The following is a 10,568-nucleotide window of genomic DNA, read 5'->3' as shown; positions in this document are numbered from 1 at the left end:
AACGAGGGCTAAAAATTAATATGTGTAATATATATATATATATATATATATATATATATATATATATATATATATATATATATATATATATATATATATATATATATATATACACACACACTGCTCAAAAAAATAAAGGGAACACTCAAATAACACATCCTAGATCTGACTGAATGAAATATTCTCATTGAATACTTTGTTCTGTACAAAGTTGAATGTGCTGACAACAAAATCACACAAAAATCATCAATGGAAATAAAATTTATTAACCAATGGAGGCCTGGATTTGGAACCACACACAAAATTAAAGTGAAAAAACACACTACAGGCTGATCCAACTTTAATGTAATGTCCTTAAAACAAGTCAAAATGAGGCTCAGTATTGTGTGTGGCCTCCACGTGCCTGTATGACCTCCCTACAACGCCTGGGCATGCTCCTGATGAGGTGGCGGATGGTCTCCTGAGGGATCTCCTCCCAGACCTGGACTAAAGCATCCGCCAACTCCTGGACAGTCTGTGGTGCAACGTGACGTTGGTGGATGGAGCGAGACATGATGTCCCAGATGTGCTCAATCGGATTCAGGTCTGGGGAACGGGCGGGCCAGTCCATAGCTTCAATGCCTTCATCTTGCAGGAACTGCTGACACACTCCAGCCACATGAGGTCTAGCATTGTCCTGCATTAGGAGGAACCCAGGGCCAACCGCACCAGCATATGGTCTCACAAGGGGTCTGAGGATCTCATCTCGGTACCTAATGGCAGTCAGGCTACCTCTGGTGAGCACATGGAGGACTGTGCGGCCCTCCAAAGAAATGCCACCCCACACCATTACTGACCCACTGCCAAACCGGTCATGCTGAAGGATGTTGCAGGCAGCAGACCGCTCTCCACGGCGTCTCCAGACTCTGTCACGTCTGTCATGTGCTCAGTGTGAACCTGCTTTCATCTGTGAAGAGCACAAGGCGCCAGTGGCGAATTTGCCAATCCTGGTGTTCTCTGGCAAATGCCAAGCGTCCTGCACGGTGTTGGGCTGTGAGCACAACCCCCATCTGTGGACATCGGGCCCTCATACCATCCTCATGGAGTCGGTTTCTAACCGTTTGTGCAGACACATGCACATTTGTGGCCTGCTGGAGGTCATTTTGCAGGGCTCTGGCAGTGCTCCTCCTGTTCCTTCTTGCACAAAGGCGGAGGTAGCGGTCCTGCTGCTGGGTTGTTGCCCTCCTACGGCCTCCTCCACGTCTCCTGGTGTACTGGCCTGTCCCCTGGTAGCGCCTCCAGCCTCTAGACACTACGCTGACAGACACAGCAAACCTTCTTGCCACAGCTCGCATTGATGTGCCATCCTGGATGAGCTGCACTACCTGAGCCACTTGTGTGGGTTGTAGAGTCCGTCTCATGCTACCACGAGTGTGAAAGAACCACCAACATTCAAAACTGACCAAAACATCAGCCAGACAGCATAGGTTCTGAGAAGTGGTCTGTGGTACCCGCCTGCAGAACCACTCCTTTATTGAGTGTGTCTTGCTAATTGCCAATAATTTCCACCTGTTGTCTATTCCATTTGCACAACAGCAGGTGAAATTGATTGTCAATCAGTGTTGCTTCCTAAGTGGACAGTTTAATTTCACAGAAGTTTGATTTACTTGGAGTTATATTGTGTTATTTGAGTGTTCCCTTTATTTTTTTGAGCAGTGTATATATATATATATATTTTTTTTTTTTTTATTTAATAGATTTAAAATTGAAATTGAAGGGTGCACAAATTTACAAAAAGGACATGGATCAGATATATTCCATAAGTAAATAATAGTCCTAAGGGGCCTACACAATTAATAATCTTTCATTAATACTTCTTTCTATCGTTCAGTCCACTCCTGATCAGTTCAGTTAATTTCAGCCCTCTCCACATTTTCTCTCTCTCTCCAGCTAAGCCATCTCTTCTACCCCTTCTAAATAATACATTACACCACAATACTTGAGATTTAAACAAATTCTAACAAACCCTAAAACTAGCCCTGAACTAATAGAGTTTGGAAATTATAGGTTTTGGCTGATCAGGCACATCAGGGCAGGGCATTATATGTATGTAGATTTTTCTCAAACCCTGAATATCTATCTAGCTAATTCTAAAGTTAAGCTAACTGAGTCACAAGCTGGATTTTATTAAACACACAGTGGGTTTAATTTATGTTTTGATTCAGAGAAGAGTCTTTTTAACCAGCTATCAGAAACAATCTCATCACAGTTTACATGGTTAGTTACCTTTCTTTTAGAAAAATCTCCGTATATCCAGATTTTTAACGACAGCTGCTCCGACTAGCTGCCTGAACTCACAGCGAGGGGAGGGGCGGGGTTTCCCCCCACACTACACTGCGCTCCTCAAAACCAGCAAGCTGATTGGCTGTTTCTCCGGAAAGGCGGGACTTTCTCCTTGAACCGGCAACACGATTGGTTAAGAGACACACAGTGCATTGTCGCCTGTGGCCTATATTTTTTTTTATTTAGTATAATACGGGAAATTTACGGGAAAATACTAATACGGGGGGACGGCGGGAAAGAGGAGTAAAATACGGTAGTTTCCCGGCCAAAACGGGAGACTTGACAGGTATGAATATAGGAGAAAATGCATAAATAAAAATATAAAAGTTTATCAAACTTTACAGTTAATATTGGTGTTTATTGTGATTGTGATTTCCATTCTAGCTTATGTTGAGGACCATTTGGAGGTTTTTGTCACCAGCATCAGACAGAGTTTAAGAAGTTTAAGAGATAGTGGCAAGTAGTTGACCCTGTGTAGTTGCTTGATTTTAATCTTACAGCACTTCACATGCTTCCCTCTCACTGCCAAAAGTATCAATTGGTTTTATATAATATTCTAATTTTCTGATACACTGATTTTTGGTTTTTCATTGGCTATAAGCCAAAATCATCAATAAATGCTTAAAATAGATCACTCTGTATGTAACATATCTATATAATATATGAGCTTCACATTTTCAAATGAATTACTGAATCCTGTCGGCGGCGCGAGCAGTCGCAGCGGCCACTCCGGAAGCAAAACACGGTGCTTTTGTTTGTTTTTCTGTGTAAATAATCCGATCTGAACTCGCAATCATGCAAAAGTTCACTATGGGAACAACTTACGACCGATAGACCCTGCTAGACCTGCAAAATCAACAAAAATCTGTACTTACAGACGGTCTACGAGCGGAGCTACGCGCGCTAGGCCTGCTAAGATCCGCGGCATTTCCTGAGCCTGCTAGCCGGAGGAGGTCTCTCCGCAAGCGTTGCGCGAGGAGCCGAAAGCGCGGTAAGAGAGCCGGAGTCCGCGCTAAGCTAATGGCTAACTCCAGCCGGCCAGCGGTTCCATCCCTCCTCTCCAACGTTTGCTCCCTGCCGAACAAGATTGACTATCTCCGGCTCCAGCGGACATCCCAGCGCGAGTTCAGAGACTGCTGTGTGTTCGTTTTCACGGAGACGTGGTTAACGGACTCCATCCCGGACTCCGCGACTGAGGTGAGCGGCATGCTATGCTACCGCGCGGACCGCGACGCCGGCCTCTCGGGCAAAGTACGTGGAGGTGGGGTGTGTGTTTACATCAACACAGCATGGTGTAACAACGCTGCGCTGATCTCCAGCTACTGCTCGCCGCTGGTGGAGTTTGCTGTAGTCAGAGCCAGGCCATTCTACCTGCCCAGAGAGCTTAGCAGTGTATGTAGCACCCAGTGCTAATGCTAACGGTGCTAATGCTAACGCTCTGCAAGAACTGTACACTGTTATCTCCAAACTGCAGAACTCACACCCCGACGGACTGTTTATTGTTGCTGGTGATTTCAATCACAGTAATCTGAAGGCTCTGCTGCCCAGCTTTCACCAACATGTGGATTTTCCAACCCGTGGAGCTAACCTGCTCGATTGTGTGTATACTAACATTCCCGGTTCGTACAGAGCAGAGCCCCGCCCCCACTACGGCTACTCTGATCACATTTCTGTCATGCTCATCCCAGCATACAGACAGCTCATCAGACGTGCCAAATCAGAGAAGAAGCAAGTTACAACCTGGCCTCCAGGAGCCATCTCTGCTCTTCAGGACTGTTTTGAGCACACTGACTGGGACATGTTCAGAGAAGCTGCTACTTCTGATGACTCCATCAACCTGGAGGAGTACACAGACTCAGTGACTGGCTACATCAGCAAGTGCATTGAGGATGTTACTGTCTCCAAAACCATCACATCCCGCCCCAACCAGAAGCCATGGATGACTGCAGAGGTGCATGCGCTGCTGAGATCCCGAGACAAGGCCTTTAAGTCAGGGGACAGGGCTGGCCTCCGAACAGCTAGAGCCAAGCTCTCCTGGGGGATCAGAGAGGCAAAGCGCACCTACGCAAAGAAAATCCACGCCCACTTCCAGGACACTACTGACACTCGGCGCATGTGGCAGGGCATCCAGACCATCACCAACTACAAGTCACCCTCCCCTGTTTGTAACAGTGATGCCTCCCTTCCAGATGCACTGAACTCCTTCTACGCAAGGTTCGAAGCACAGAACTACACGACAGCAAGGAAGACTACACCTCCTCCAAACGACCAGGTACTGTGCCTGTCCTCAGCTGATGTGCGGAAAACTCTACTCAGAGTCAACCCACGGAAAGCCCCAGGACCAGACAGCATACCTGGCAGAGTGCTCAGAGGATGTGCAGAACAACTCACGGATGTTTTCACGGACATTTTCAACATCTCTCTGAGTACTGCAATCGTGCCGACGTGCTTCAAGACGACCTGTGCCGAAGAAGTCTCAAGTGTCCTGCCTTAATGACTACCGTCCCATTGCACTTACTCCCATCATCATGAAGTGCTTTGAGAAGCTGGTCATGAGGCACATCAAAAACCAGCTCCCGTCCTCACTGGACCCTCTGCAGTTTGCGTATCGTCCAAACAGATCAACAGACGATGCCATCTCTACTGCGCTCCACCTGGCTCTCACCCACCTGGACAACAAAGACTGCTATGTTCGAATGCTGTTCATCGACTTCAGTTCAGCATTCAACACCATCATCCCTCAGCATCTGATAGGAAAACTGAGCTTGCTGGGCCTGAACTCCTCCCTCTGCAACTGGGTTTTAGACTTCCTGACTGAGAGACCACAATCAGTCAGGATTGGAAACAACACCTCCAGCACCACCATACTGAGCACCGGCACCCCCCAGGGCTGTGTGCTCAGCCCACTGCTGTTCACTCTGCTGACTCATGACTGTACTGCAAAGTACAGCTCAAACCACATCATCAAGTTCGCTGATGACACAACTGTAGTTGGCCTCATCAGCAAGAACGACGAGTCAGCATACAGAGAGGAGGTGCAGTGGCTGACGGACTGGTGCAGAACCAACAACCTATCTCTTAACGTGGATAAAACCAAGGAGATGGTTGTTGACTTCAGGAGAGCTCCAGGTGTCCACCACCCGCTGAACATCAACGGCTCTGCTGTGGAAATTGTGGATAACACCAAGTTCCTCGGTGTTCACATTGCAGAGAACCTCACCTGGTCCCTCAACACCAGCTCCATAACCAAGAAAGCCCAGCAGCGCCTCTACTTCCTGCGGAGACTGAGGAAAGCACATCTCCCACCCCCCATCCTCACCATGTTCTACAGAGGCACTGTAGAAAGCATCCTGAGCACCTGCATTACCGTCTGGTTTGGGAATTGCAACACCTCAGACCGCAAGACCCTACAGCGGATAGTGCGGACAGCTGAGAAAATCATCAGAGTCTCTCTTCCCTCCATCACTGAGATCTACACCACACGCTGCATCCGCAAAGCCACCAGCATTGTGGACGACCCCACCCATCCCTCACACGGACTCTTCGCTCTGATGCCGTCCGGCAGAAGATACAGGAGCATCCGAGCCTCCACTACTAGACTCTGCAACAGCTTCATCCACCAGGCAGTCAGACTTCTCAACGCACAGAAACAGAACTGAACCCCCACCCCACCCACCACTCACCCAACACACTTGCACAAAACTAAACTGTACACCCCCCCCCCCCCTTTACACTCACAAAGAACTGAACTTCACCCACACACACACCCAGTCAGCACACAGAGGCTGACATGACTTTATTTGCTGCACTCTTAAAAACTATAAACTCTACCTCAGTAACTGCTGTGATTATATATGTTCTATATGTTACAGTATGTCACACATCTCTGCACCTTATCCCCGCTATTTGCTGCACTCTTAAAAACTATAAACTCTACCTCAGTAACTGCTGTGATTATCCCAGCAAACATGCCCACACTGGGCCAATGAGGGCCCAATGTGGGCCAACACATCGGCCCCGTATGGGCAGCCCACATCGGGCCATTGGGGATTTGCACATCGGTGCGGTATCGGCCCCACGCCATCGGCCCCATATGGGCAGCCCACATCGGGCCATTGGGGACTTGCACGTTGGTGCGGTATCGGCCCCACGCCATCGGCCCCATATGGGCAGCCCACATCGGGCCATTGGGGATTTGCACATCGGTGCGGTATCGGCCCCACGCCATCGGCCCCATATGGGCAGCCCAAATCGGACCATTGGGGATTTGCACGTCGGTGCAGTATCGCCCCCATATGGGCAGCCCACTTAGGGCCAACGGAGATTTGCTCATCGGGACGGCACCAGTACCATGGCGTCGGCCCATTTCAGGCAGCCCACATTGGGCCAATGGAGATTTGCTCACCAGTATAGCGTCGGCCCCACGGCGTGGGCCCTTTTCAGGCAGCCCACATTTGGCCAGCGAAGATTTACTCCTCTATACAAAATCAACACCAAAGCATTGGCCCATTGCCAACAGAGATTTGCAGAGCTCTAACACACACACACACACACACACACACACACACACACACACTGACTCATGCCCTCAGTGGAAAACCAATTGTGGCCCCAAATTTTTTGAACTGTGCAATATTGAACAGAGAACACTTTTCAAGGAAGAAAATTTAAAGCTGTGCTATTGGCACTTTGACATTTTTTGCAACTGGCTGTAAAACAATTAAATAAATAACACAATTTAAAGTGTATAGTAAATTAATTAATTTATTACAAAGTATCATGTATGAAATATAAACAACACACAACATTATTTAAGTAAATTACTTAATAATAAATCCCAAATTTATATTTTAGCATGTAGATAAACATGTACTGCATAAATATCTCCATTTGCAAAAACAGTATTTATAATAAACAGTATGATATAAATATCAAACATAATACAAAATAACAAAGAATTATACAACTTAAATTAATATATATATATATATATATAAACATCAATAAAAACAGCAAATCATATTCTTGAATAAATACTTAAATGCACTAGACTGATGTAGTAGATGAATAATAAACTGATACTATTATTGCTACTGGAACAAAGCCTCTGGGGTGGGTTTCCCGAAAACAGTCAACCTTAGCCAATAACAAATGACGTGAGTAAAGAACGAGCCAGTTCTGCGAGTGTTTCCCAAAGAGCTTCGCAACGTGAAAATTAACAAAGGAGGTTAAAGAACATCTTTGTTGACTCCTCCCCCGAAACAGCGCGCTCAATCGATCCACAAATATCGATTATTATGCAGTATTTATTCAATATTAAACCATAAAAATGTAAAAAAAGTGTTGTAATCATCAATATTATACATTTTTTTAAATTTAAATTACAAAAGGATGTACTTTGGCATTAATAAAATACTCCTAAAGATACATATGACTAAATAAATAAGTCATATGTTTATATATAAATGTTTAATAAAAATTAAACTTTTTTTACTTTTTAAAACTATTATTGTTAATATATATATAGTATATTAATAGATATTGTACTAATATTATTAATAGTAATATTGATAATATTAATTTATTATTATTATAATTATTAATAATATAAAAATAATATAATAATACATATACGTATGTTCCGGTGTGTGTGTATATATATATATATATATATATATATACACACACACACACACACACACACACACACACACACACACACACACTCTGTAAAGCTCCAGCTCATCCTAAATCACCATCTCAGTTGGGTTTAGGTCAGGGGATTGTAAAGGCCATGCACCTTTTTGTTAACTTTTGTTAATTCCATATGCGTCAATTAATTATTTTCATAGTTTTAATATTAATCGACAATGTAAAAAAAAACAAACATTAAATGAGACGTGTCAACTGACTGGTATTTATATATTTGCGAGCTGACACACCCCAGAGTTTGCCCAGATGAACGGCCACAATGTTGGTTAGAAGCATCTAAATAAAGAATAATATTAAATATTACCTGCACATTCACCGATACCCTTTACAATACGTGTAGGTGTGATTAAAGACACCGCAGGCGTCCCCTGCACCGGACCTACAGTACCAGGGATTTTCCCAATAGCATGGAAATATATTGTATTGTGCTGTAATTCCCGGGCTGGTGGGAAGTGTATATAAGTGTGTATTCCACAGTAACAGCCTGATTACAGAATCCACGGACTTGGTGACTTTGCAGCTTTGCTTAGACCGTGAGCATCATCTACAGGAATCTGGATTTTAATAATTTATGGGTTTGATTGGTCAATTCCAGTATGCCCAGTCAGACTACAAGCCACAGACAAAGTTGGCATTATAATATAATATAATATAATATAACTCATTCACTCACTGGCTGGAGTCTATACCAGCCGGGATCGGGCTGAAGGCAGAATACACCCTGGACAGGCCGCCAATCCATCGGAGGGCAGACAGACACACAGACACATCCACTCACACCTAAGGGACAATTTTTATCCGACATCCAATTAGCTTTGGACTGTGGGAGGAAACCGGAGCACCCGCAGACACGTCAAATAATATAATATAATATAATATAATATAATATAATATAAATTATTATAATAATTTTATATATATATATATATATATATATATATATAATTTGTTATAATTAATAGTAACAAAATATAATTGCTTCAACAAGGGAAATTATAATTTTTCTCCCTCAAAATTGGCGGTCCCTGGTGTTTAAGGTGCTGAACTGCAAGTAGAGATCCCTTAAAGAAGCTCTTAAGAATAACGACTGGGTGAGGGCACTCGTTAATCTGCGAGCGAGTTTACGTAGTACTTTAGTTACGCACGGGTTTGGGAAACACTCTTTAATTAACGATCAATCTTAAGTACGAGTTAACAAAGTTCTTAGCGTTACGAAGCTTTCAGGAAACCCACCCCTGATCTCTATTATTAATTTTATTCCTCTTGCTTGTAGACTTGGAACCAAAATGTCATCCCAATCAAACCAGTAAAAAAAAATTCTAATTGAATATAACATTAGTTTTTGCATTAAGTTTTTTATCTCACAGCAATAATAATGAAGGAGAAAATAGACACATGTATTTTACATAAATAGAACAGATATAGTTAATCATAATATCAAAAATGAATATTGTTTATGCATTAATATAGCATAGATCATAAATTAACTATTTTTTTGAAGAGACTGCATGAGACGATGCTTCCGTCCACCTGAACGGTCCCGTGCATTCCAAAGCCAAACCTTTGCAACCTGCTCGATCTCTGCATCCTTTGGTGGTGGCATGATTGATCTTCTCACGGCCTCTTAAAATAATAATATAGAGATATGAGAATGCAGTCAGGTAAATACTACATCTGTTAGTGTCTTTTCATGTACAATGCTTAATTTTAGAGAAATTTGCAGACTGTATTTGATTACAGTGATTCTTATATAGTGATAGTTTGAATTTGAATTTGAATTTCTTCAGGCTATTCATGGTGAAACATAAATAGCCTTTACAGTCACTGTGTGTGACTGGTAGTTACATTCTATAAACATGTGAGGTGGCCAATATCAGGATATCAGGTTCACAAAAATACCAAAACTTTTTAAAATGATATCTTTCCCTTAGCTTAACTGGCTATCTTTCCCTTAGCTTAGCTGGATATCTTTCCCTTAGCTTAACTGGCTATATTTCCGTTAGCTTAGCTGGATATCTTTCCCTTAGCTTAACTGGCTATATTTTCGTTAGCTTAGCTGGCTAGCTTTCCGTTAGCTTAACTGGCTATCTTTCCCTTAGCTTAACTGGCTATCTTTCCCTTAGCTTAAGTGGATATCTTTCCATTTTCCATTTCCCTTAATATTTCCCTTAGCAAGCCATTGTTCCCTTAGCTGGTTATTGTTGACATACTTGGATATAAAGTTAACTTACTTAACAGCAGTCTTTCTCCAAGAGCCGAGATAAGCTGCCAACTTGGGAGCCCCTTGTGTTATTTAAATGTGAGGTAAATTCTCATTCTAACTTAGCACAATGCTAACTTTTTTTTAGCACAATGCTAACTTCGACATAGCTACCCTTATAATGCTACAATAACCTGAGAGTGGTAACTGCATTAGCACCACATTAGCATACATTAGCAAAAAATAGAAAAGCGGATAGTAGAACAGAAATTATAACTTACCTTTTAGTCACTTTGACAGACCAAAGTCACTCACTGACTTTGCCTTTAAGCTT

The sequence above is a fragment of the Astyanax mexicanus genome, chromosome 17 (genome assembly GCF_023375975.1).
Source record: "Astyanax mexicanus isolate ESR-SI-001 chromosome 17, AstMex3_surface, whole genome shotgun sequence".
NCBI lineage: Eukaryota > Metazoa > Chordata > Actinopteri > Characiformes > Acestrorhamphidae > Astyanax > Astyanax mexicanus.
This window is presented reverse-complemented; position numbering follows the sequence as displayed.